The following is an 11,329-nucleotide window of genomic DNA, read 5'->3' as shown; positions in this document are numbered from 1 at the left end:
TTATGAGGGTTAACCTGACAATTAGCTCAGTGAAGTCCAGTAAAGGTGTTTTGACACCCACTGCCACTTTAGATGCTCCACTCCCATTCAGAAGACAGTGGTGCTGCTTTTGTAACAGTTTTCAGGTGAATGAAGAGACATGCAAATGTGATCTCTAGTTTCTAGTAACAGGTGGTGCATGGGGCAAATGCTGGCTTTCCTGGAATCACTGTGCACACAATGGGAACAATAACATGGAACAGGTATTTGCATGTGCTGCGGCTCTTGTGATTTGCATAGATGCCCTGTCATTTCCATGCTTTTTCAATTAATTTCCTTTCTTATGAATTGAAAGCCCTCGAGGCACAGAGCATGCAGTATAGAAGGACTTGTATGAAATACCATGGTTTACAATTATAGTCAACAGACGGGAGAAAAATATGCAATGAACTACAAGCCAAATAATAATAATATTAAAAATAATAAAAACAAAAATGCATTAAAAAAATAAAGCAGAAATAACATTTACATTTCAAATCTTCATTGACATCAGCTCACAGTGAACTGGGAGTCTTGAATTTGCAGATTCCAACCCCTGAAACCATTCAGACACAGATTCTGGATGTGACTCAGTCTAGCAGCCTGTACATGTTTATAATTGGCAGTGAGTTCTCCAGTGTTCACAATGAAAGCAGGTAAGGAAAGAGCTACGATACAGGTCACTGTATTTAATCTGTTCAGGGCCTTGCTCGCTGAATGTAGCCAGGAGCCCTTTTTTTTGCAAAACAAAACACTACTAATGTAACAGAATTATAGGGATAAAAACCCAACGAGGCATGTAAGAGCTCCCGAAAGCGTGTGGGTGTTAACTTAGCAATGGACTAAATAGCCTGTGATTGAACCACTCTTTATCACTTTTGCTTGTAAATTTTATGGGGGCTGTTCTGCCACGTTCCTCCCCACATTTCTGGTGTAACATACCATGCCATAGTGAGGAATGGCCTTTAACAGGAAGAACCCAGAGAGCCTTCCAAAGCTAACAAACAACCTGATCAACACACTGCAGTGCCAGGTGGCTTTGTTTTCTGACCCTTGGCCACGTAGCAGGTGTACATGGTATAATAATGAGTTCACAGTGCCCTGATGCCCATGTCCACGTACTCCGGTGTATGTTTAAATGGGTATCAATATGAGCAATCAGTAACAGTCCCGTCATTAATCATATTTTAGTTTATGCAAACTGGCCTTGAAATAAGATTCAAATTACACAGGAAGATTTGCATTGCAGGCAATGAGCAACAGAGAATGAGCAACATGGAATGAGCAACATGGAATTAAGCTGAATGGAAGACTAGTCCAAAAGGTGTAATAATCCTAATACTAATAGAAGAGAAAATACATTTCTAAAACCCTTGCTAAAATTTTTTTTTTTTTTCATTTCATACGAATATCCATACAGTCCTGGGGTACTGTGGGTAAGCGGCTCTGACTGCACTCTGTGGTATCCAACGATCCCCTTCGGAAGACATCCTCCAGTGGGCTCTGTAAACCAAGGTTCTAACAGGGTCAACTAATTAACAATGTAACCCATATAATACATTAATGATGAATGAATTCAGAAACATGCATAATGTAACCCATATAATATATTAATGATGAATGAATTCAGAAACATGCATAATGTAGCCCATATAATATATTACTGATGAATCAATTCAGAAAGATGCATAATGTAGCCCATATAATATATTACTGATGAATCAATTCAGAAAGATGTATGAAGGTGCTGTTCCCCAGTCATGTCCTGAAGAAATGTAAATGAATGCTAGTGTAACCCACAGTGCCGTTTACATGGACAGTACGCTTACTGCCAGGGAGAGATTTACTACAAATCAAAGCTATTTACAACAAAAAAGCATAAAAAATAATAATAATAAAAATAAAAAAAACAGTGAACAGGAAACCCGTTCTCAAACCATTACGATGAACCACTACATTGAGTGGATCTGGATGCAGTGGGTGTTATTGTGTGGATCTAGATGCAGTGGGTGTTGTTGTGTGTATTTGGATGCAGTGGGTGTTATTGTGTGGATCTGGATGCAGTGGGTGTTATTGTGTGGACAGAGCCTACAGCTCTGGCTTTATTCTGCTTCTCGGGCATCTACATGTCACACCCATATGGAGTTTGTGTGGGTATTTTTGGAACTTGATAGTGAACATTCAGCTATTCTGGAATCCTGTAATACTAATCTACAAGCCGTGTGCCTCATTAGCCTATGCAAATTAGGTTATTAAAGAAAGCCTTTTAAAATAAAATGACACCTGTGGAAGGGGTGTGGGTAATTCACTGACTAGGAGACAGACAGGTGTACTTGAAAACACCACACAGGTGCCCAGTTTTATTTGCAAACGTTCTTGCTTTTTCCGGCAGAGGGCACTGTTGACCGTGGGCTGCCTATCAACGATGATAGACAGCACCACGGATATACCACAGCTGGTACGTGAACAGCAAGTGCACTCGCAGGTGCTCAAAGAAATAATAATAATGAAAACAGAAGGCGAAAAGAACAATGGAAAATAAAACAGTAATAAAACTACAAATAAAAGGTGCTGCACTCGGCAGTGTTATCCCAGTCGTCACTACCCACATGACCTGGATCACCGTCCTACTCTGTAGGCTAACTAGCCTGTTCTTTCACAATACGCCGGGGTCTGCCCAAGGGTTCCCCGCTCTCTCTGTCTCGCTATGAAACTCTTTGTTTCACCTGATTCCCCATCCTGGATCAGAGCTTCCGCACTCTCGTTGCGTCTAAGTGGGCAGACCTGAGGAAACAACGGAGCGTTAATTTATAGGGCTAACAATCTCCCAAGACGCGCCTCTCAGCCATTCAGAGAGGGGGAAAGTCCACACACCCACTTTCCCACCTCCCCGTGTCACTGCCATGACTCACAGGCAGTTGTTGGACGACTGCCGCCCTCTTCCTGCAGCCCGTGAACACGCCAGCAGAGTCAGCACAGATCTCTCCCTGTTACACACCATTTGTCATCAAACTTCAAGAGCAAAGAATATCAAACGAGTTAATGAGGCTAGAAGCAGCCCCATCTAGAGACAAACAGAATACGCTTGAAAGTCTAGGATGAGCGCATTGTTTACTTTAAGATAAAATGATGGTCTCCAGTTATTCTATTTCCTTTTCCACTAAACACGTTTCCATTTATAAAACATCTATACACATATTACTTCTGTTTCATGGCTATAAACAAACAGAAATTAATAGTAATACAATTTTAATGACATCTTAAAACTTCATGTCAAGTTTAATATAAGTTTTCTTATCATGCCTAACTAACATGATTTATAACACTGTACTGCAATAGTCTAATCATGTTTGTAACATTCATTATTGCACATTTGAACATGCGTTATTAATTATTTATAATGAGTCCTTAAACTAAGCTGTAACCAAAATGCTACAGCATACTTTTCTGCTCTCAGAATGTGATGCACGTGCAGTATCTTTGAAAAACTGGTACTGGTAATTTTGCAAGTATGAAAGAACACTATAATCACAATCTTTTGGAAGCATCAGCACAGAATTAAAACTTGTTAGCTGCAGCTTTACATTTTCCTGGAAAAAGCATGTTCATGACATGCTTTAACCCACCCCCCAACTCAATCGCTGTCAGTCTTATCCACCCTTCAGTATTAACATGCTTGGCGTGCGCACTTCTTTAGAAATGCCCAAAGCTCCTGTAGACCATGACACTGCCACGAGAGAGCTTGGCACCTCATCACGCTTCACAGTGTATCATGATGCCTTGCTAATTTAGCTCCACTAGGTCTCACTTGTCATTAATCAGAGATTTCCAGAAATGAATCCAGAGGCCAGAGATTAGCCAGAGGACAGCAAACATAATCAAGCACAGCACCTCCATAGACTAGAGTGAGCCAGGCACTGGGTACACATAACACACATGTAAATACACAGTATATATTTCCTTATGTGGAGACCTCATTTATAAATAGAGCATTATTGAACTGTATCAGTCTTGGACAGCAAGGCCAGCGTTTTGACTTAAGAACATAAGAACATAACAAAGTTTACAAATGAGGTGTGGCCATTTGGTCCATCTTGCTCGTTTGGTTGTTAGTAGCTTATTGAACCCTGAATCTCATCAAGCAGCTTCTTGAAGAATCCCAGGGTGTCAGCTTCAACAACATTACTGGGGAGTTGGTTCTAGACCCTCACAATTCTCTGTGTAAAACATGCTTTTTAAACCTGGAATAATTCTAGTCACCCTTCTTTGCACTTTTCTACAGCGGCAATATCCTTTTTGTAGCGAGGTGACCAGAATGGAACACAATATTCTGGATGAGGTGTTACTAATGCATTGTACAGTTTTAACATTACTTTCCTTGATTTAAATTCAACACTTTTCAATATATATACGAGCATCTTGTTTGCCTTTTTTATAGTTTCCCCACATTGTCTATTTATTTATTTTGTTTGAAATCACTAAATGCATCTGGAGGTGTAACATCCACATAAGAAATCAAAGAGCAATGCTAAATGCTGCTAAATCCTGTACCCTGGAAAACATCATTATATCTCTAGTTGGAAGCAAGAGATCAGTTTCTCTCAGTCTGGCCTCCAGGTGTGTGCAGTGATTCACAATCTCTAAGCTTAATGATCACTCCGACAATGACCATCACATCTTAAATAGAAACAAACTTCACCTGAAAATTAATTGGTGTTAAAATACAGACCACAAAAGTACAATGCAGCTGGTACTGAATTAGATGGATTTTCACTGGCTATAGAAGATTCTTACCGGACTGAAGAAGAAGGTTAATAGTTTGTCATGTGTGGGATAATGCATTGTACAGCCTGTGCAGGTTTAGGGTTGGACAAAAAATAGTCTCCGAGGTGTTCAAATTATTCTGCAGGGCCACTTGTCAGTTCCTCAATGATTACACCGTATAACAATTTTTTTTTTTTTTTTTTTTGATTCCTGGGTAGTAAATGTTATTTCCTAATTGCTTATGCCTCAAAAGTATAGAAAATGGCTATTATTCCCCACAAACTTGATATTTTGAAATGTACCTATTTTCCAGAACATTCCAGATAGATTCAGTGCTGAGTAAACTTGGAGTAACTTCTAGAACTTTCTAGAACTTTCCAGTAATATAAATAGTAGTATAAATACAGGGGCCTAAGCCCACCAGTTCAGTTTAGTTCCAGCTGCCTCAGTGGATACATATCTGCATTTTTCTGAGATGGCATCAAGAGGCTGCAATGGTGGCATTCCTGATGGGCCTCTAAGGCGGTTTTACCAAGTTTCCCTGCTATCTTTGCCTTTGGGACAGCAGGGACACCAAGGCGCACTACCACAGGCGGGACTGGCAACAGCGGACCAAGTTCTCTGTGGGGAAGAACAACGTCAAGTTGGAGCCACTGGTGGACCCCCGGAAGGTGCTGATGCCACCACTGCACATCAAATTGGGCCTTATGAAACAATTTGTCAGAGCTCTAGATAAGGAGTTGGCAGCCTTCAAGTACCTTCAAGACTTCTTCCCTAAGCTGTCTGAGGCAAAGGTCAAAGCCGGTGTCTTCGTCGAACCACAGATAAAGAAGATCCTGGAGTAAAATGAATTCCCAAGAAGCTCACTAGTAAGGAGAAAGCGGCTTGGAACAGCTTTGTCGCATTGGTTCGGGGCTTCCTGGGCAAAGACAAGGCCGAAAACTATGGTTGAGACTCTGGTGAAGAACTATGGCACAATGGGCTGTAAGATGTCCCTCAAAGTCCATATCCTTGATGCTCATCTTGATAAATTCAAGGCGAACATGGGAGCGTACTCGGAGGAGCAAGGCGAGCGCTTCCACCAGGATATACTGGACTTTGAACGTCGCTACCAAGGACAGTATAATGAGAACATGATGGGAGACTACATTTGGGGGCTGATTTGTGAAAGTGATTTACAGTATAATCGTAAATTCCGAAAAACTACTCACTTCTAAATATTTTGTAGTCATTTTTGGCTTACTTTAGTATAAATATATGTTAATTTGGATTCATATGTTGTTTTTTTCTGACTTTATGTGAACGAAAAGACAGTTTTCTCATTGGAAATAGGTAAACTTCAAAATATCACTGTCCTGGTCACACAAACAAAGTTTGTGGGGAATAATAGCCATTTTCTATACTTTTGAGGCATAAGCAATTAGGAAATAACATTTACTACCCAGGAACAAAAATTGTGTTACATAGTGTTATCATTTCTGATTCTTTTTAAGGGGAAGTATGTTCTCTGTTGAGACTACCCCTCATGAAACACCTAGCATTTGAACACAGAAGCACCTGCCAGCCTCTCACTGTCAGATCTGCTAGCCCTTTATTATTGTCAGACCTGTCAGTCTATCACTGTCAGACCTGCCAGCCCTCTATCATTGTCAGTCAGACCTGTTGTCTTGCCTCTTCACCTTGACTTAACTGAATTGTAACAGGATAACATATGCAACTTTCTGTTCTACAGAACACATATCAGGACTTGAATTTACATAGAAACATTTGCAGAAAAGTGTTTAGATGGTATGTAATTGTTTGCCCTTCTTTGCCTCAACAGCCACCTTCTGCTTCTTGTTTGTTAACTTTCTGTTCATGCACATGGTGTAACTGTGATACTACCTCGTTCTATTCATGCACATGGTGTAACTGTGATGCTACCTCTCTGTTCATGCACATGGTGTAAATGTGATGCTACTTCTTCCACAGAAGTTGTCTCGTCTACACAGAAGTAACCATGCTAACCTGATAGCATTTTTTGTTCTCTTACTCAGCGCACTATAGGGAAGCTATAGTACATGAAAGGACATCCTACTCTGTTGCTGGTTACTGATAAACTAAGTCCATTGATTATGCATCGCAATTGCTCTCACTGCTCACACTGCCACACAATTGTGTTAAATAACTGTGCAGGACTGCGTATCACATTGCCTTTGTGTTGCAAGTAGTCGTCTGTGGGGAAATCAGTCAATAGGTAATAATACACACAATTATGTTTACGTTTGTATTCATTTCTTTTTTAAAGGTGTCTAGCGATAAGAAGCAAGCCCAGGGAGAATGGGCTGTGCTAACCCAGTCTCCAATATCACTGTCTGAGTGGTTGCTGTATAGTGTAACCCAGTCTCCAATATCACTGTCTGAGTGGTTGCTGTATAGTGTAACCCAGTCTCCAATATCACTGTCTGAGTGGTTGCTGTATAGTGTCCTTTCACAGTGGCTACTCCGTGTGCTGCTGTATCGGAACCCCCTGCAAAAGTGTATTTGTTCCATTGTGTTGTCATTGCTGCAATATCTCATGCTCTTTTTGCTTTTACTTCCATTTTAATTATATCTGTATTGTAATTTTTTATTTAACATGAAAAGATGCTACATTATGCTATAGTACTGTCAGAAAACATCAGTTGTTTGTAAATATGGGTTGTTTATTGCTCTCTTGATTTGGTGAAGAATGCACTGGTTGTGCACTATCTCTCTTGATTTGATGAGGAATGCACTGGTTGTGCAGTGTCTCTTGATTTGGTGAGGAATGCACTGGTTGTGCAGTGTCTCTTGATTTGGTGAGGAATGCACTGGTTGTGCAGTGTCTCTTGATTTGGTGAGGAATGCACTAGTTGTGTATTGCTTTCTTGATTTGATGAGGAATGCACTGGTTGTGCAGTGTCTCTTGATTTGGTGAGGAATGCACTGGTTGTGCAGTGTCTTTTGATTTGATGAGGAATGCACTGGTTGTGTATTGCTTTCTTGATTTGATGAGGAATGCACTGGTTGTGCAGTGTCTCTTGATTTGCTGAGGAATGCACTGGTTGTGCACTATCTCTCTTGATTTGATGAGGAATGCACTGGTTGTGCAGTGTCTTTCTTGATTTGGTGAGGAATACACTGGTTGTGCAGTGTTTCTTGATTTGGTGAGGAATGCACTGGTTGTGCAGCGTTTCTTGATTTGGTGAGGAATGCACTGGTTGTGCAGTGTCTCTCTCTCACTCTCTAGTTAAAATCTGCATATATGGATTCCACATCCAAATGCACAGAAGATTATGGAAGAAGGAAAGGGGCTGTGTGCCCAAGTAGTCCCTTCCTCCTAAGTGAAAGATACTGTACTCAGTGAAAGATACTGTACTCAGTGAAATGTACTGTACTGAGTGAAATGTACTGTACTCAGTGAAAGATACTGTATTCAGTGAAATATATTGTACTCAGTGAAAGGTACTGTACTCACCTTTAGCATTTTAAAAGTTCAACCAACTCCTGGGGAGCAGCAGCCTTTGCTTGTGGGTGTCAGTGGTCGAGAGGAGCTGCTTAGCATTCAGGCCAGAACTCGGGGAAGATTCCTGAAGTATTTCCATCTTTATGATAAACACATGCCATGTTTGATTTTTGTTTTTGAATAAGACTGCATTTGGTAATATAGAAAGGTGTCTGTAAATTCATAACAGAAACATACATTGAAATAACAATAATAATAAAAAACATCAAACATTAAAATAACATTCCATGTCAAATGTGAACCCTCAAAACCTCAAAAACCAGGACACACATCACCTCTGTAGCCAGGTGAGACTTTAACATTGCTACTAAGATTTCACTGGGGATGTATCTGATAGGACACAACTCAGGGGGAAAACCTTCAGGTGAAAAAAAGCCTGGATGCAGGTAAAAAAAGAAAGAATTGAAACAGAATGAATCTCATCCAAGACAGTCCCAAGGAAGCCAATAATAAAGCGTTTGTGTTGTGGTACAGAGTGTGCTATCAATATGTTCCCAATTGCCCCACCTAAATGTGCACGCATGTTTTTAACGAAACCCGCTCCGGGCATCGTTACCTGGCTGACTGGGTTACTGGAGTTTGCCAACAATAACAAAGCCAAGCCCTGTGAAGAAGAAGGCTCTGTTCCCAGAGACACCTGGTCAGCCGTGCTACTGCACAATGAAATGTGCCGATAAGACCTTTCAATATAAATAAATTTACTGCTGTACTGTTCCTAGTCTCTAATTACACCTACTGGCTGTGTACAAGCTCTCTCCCTGAATGCTGTCACGAGTACAGGACAATCTGTTCCCAATACCTCAATTAACTGGAATGCCCAGCCTCCTGTATTCAGGAATGCAGACAGACACATACCTGGCCGGATTGAACTCTTCAGCCATATTTCTATGGGTTTGTGGGTTTTTTTTTTTTTTTTTTTTAGCAATTAATTTTCATTAATGAATGAATGAATTCCTGATGTTCTCCCAATATTGGAATATCCATTTATTTTTCAACCTGGCACCTCCGCAACTCCTAAACTAACTTGGGAGAGACGAGGGCCTCCACACGCGTCCTCCGAAACAAGTGCCATCAGCCATCTTCTTTTTTCCGTTCTGCAAACTGGCCGTGCAGCCATCTTAGAACTGACAGAGTCGGAGGACCATGCAGTTCTGAATTGCGTACAGGCAGGCCCGCAGGCACCCGACCAGCCACAGGGGTCGCTGGTATGCGGTGAGCCAAGGATTCCCCAGCTGACCTAACCCCTCTTCGCCCTGGCAACCCTTGGCCAGCTGTGTGCTGCCCCCTGGGAACTTCCACCCACAGTCGGCAGTGGCATAGCTTGTATACGAACCGACGATCTCTAAGCTACAGGCCACTCGGGAACCCCTGGGTTTTGTGTTTTAAGTGCATTGAACAGTTTTTTGTTTTTCCTTTTTCCATACACTTGTGGTTTAATAAACATTATTAACCTTAAAAATAACAACCTTTCAATAAATAAATAACCTGTGTGGTTGATTTATTTAAGAGCTCATGCATCTTACAGTAGTTGTTTCTTGGTTCTGTAACATTAGCCCATTATTTTTCTTTTTACAAAATAAAGTAAAATGGTGTAAACTGCACACTGGTGTCAGTGTTTTCTGAATAAGGACCCCAGACTCTCACTATTCACCGGAAGCTATAAAACCTCTGGCCAGTGTTTCCTTTTTTGACAAACCACTAAATATTACAAGCCTGGTGCTGGGAAGCCCTGTCCTGACAGTTTCATTGCTTTGTCTGGCTTTACCCAGGTGACAGGCTAGCCTTTTATTCGACCCCATTATTGCTAATAAACACAGCCTTCAGTTGAATTTTCCTCAGTGTGCAGTAGTGTCCTTATTTAACCTTCAGACGAGAGATGTTAGAGAAACAGCAAACAGACTGCGCAGTAAGGTTGGCTGCGAGGAGCTTCCTCTGGCAAACATGCTCAGCAACTGCTTATTGAAAGAAACGTAACCTGACGTAAAAGAGATTGTTTAAAATGCCAGGCTGGCTTTCATTAAAACAGGTAAAAAATCAGGCAAGTATTGGCAAATAAGCAATCTGCAAACAGGCTCATGTGCAAAGAATAGGTAGTTAAGGACACTTAGGTCCTAGTAGCAGAATTACATTGAGATATTTTAAATATAAATAGAATAGATGCAATAAGAACACTTTTCAAACCGTTCGTACTCGATTAATAACAAAGCATGTGTCTCCTAAAAGTTAAATCTGAACAAATTGTAAAATCATACAAAAATGTAAAACAGTAGTCAAATAGTTTAAAATGTTGGGCTTACCTGTCCTATGGAGTTATGTACCTCTGCAGTCCTGCTTCTGTTCTCAGTGTCTCTGCAACAGTGCAATGTCCTAATACTAATGAAGACAGCCCAGTGATGTCATTGAACCTAACCATGCACGCACAAACACACCCATAAGCACGCATGCACTCGCACACGTACACACACACACTCGCACATGCAGACACACGCACATACACACACACACACATACACACACACACACTTATACACACGTTGATTAAATAATCATAATTAAAAAAAAAATCTGTATCAATGATGCTAATGCAGTGACATGTACTGGGGCGTATTTTCTCCTGACTGTAAGTTTTCAATAAGTGCCTGTAACAGGGTATGTGTTGCGTGTTGGGTAGTCACTGGGAAACAGACACAGAGCATTGGTGTTGATACGCCACAAAGGCACGCAGATTGAATGGTAGCCCTAGTTCATGTTTAATAAAATGGCAAGTGCTTCTCTCAGTATACGAAACGTCCCACTCCAGGAGCCTACTACTCTACGGTAATCCTCTCTATACTGGTTTGGGATCACCATCCCCTAAACTGGCCTACTGCTGTTCTGTTGCTGCCGAAGTCCCGGCTTCCCAGGCAGCAGTGGCGCAGCTGCTTTTTGAACTCTGAGCAGCATCTCCGGGCACACCCCCCAGCCAATCCAAACCTCCCAATCCGCACAGTGCTGGGCGAACCTACCACTCGGCTGGTCGCT

At 41.3% G+C, this 11,329-nt stretch overlaps 1 long non-coding RNA gene across 2 annotated transcripts; it reads right to left on the bottom strand.

Annotated features, from left to right (window-relative positions):
* Window positions 1-549: 549 nt before the first annotated feature.
* On the bottom strand, window positions 550-10,695 carry LOC121299514. Of its 2 annotated transcripts, none has more exons than XR_005947423.1 (3): window positions 10,606-10,695; window positions 8,261-8,460; window positions 550-1,521 (listed from the first exon to the last, which is right to left on the bottom strand). It is a non-coding gene; the product is annotated as an uncharacterized LOC121299514 (long non-coding RNA). The 2 variants fall into 2 exon arrangements; XR_005947424.1 differs by lacking the exon at window positions 550-1,521 and adding an exon at window positions 2,761-2,802.
* Between the last annotated feature and the right edge of the window lie 634 nt (window positions 10,696-11,329).

This window comes from Polyodon spathula, chromosome 25, assembly GCF_017654505.1.
Source record: "Polyodon spathula isolate WHYD16114869_AA chromosome 25, ASM1765450v1, whole genome shotgun sequence".
Classification (NCBI taxonomy): domain Eukaryota; kingdom Metazoa; phylum Chordata; class Actinopteri; order Acipenseriformes; family Polyodontidae; genus Polyodon; species Polyodon spathula.
Note: the sequence above shows the minus strand (reverse complement) of the source record. Positions and strands in the feature narration are given on the sequence as shown.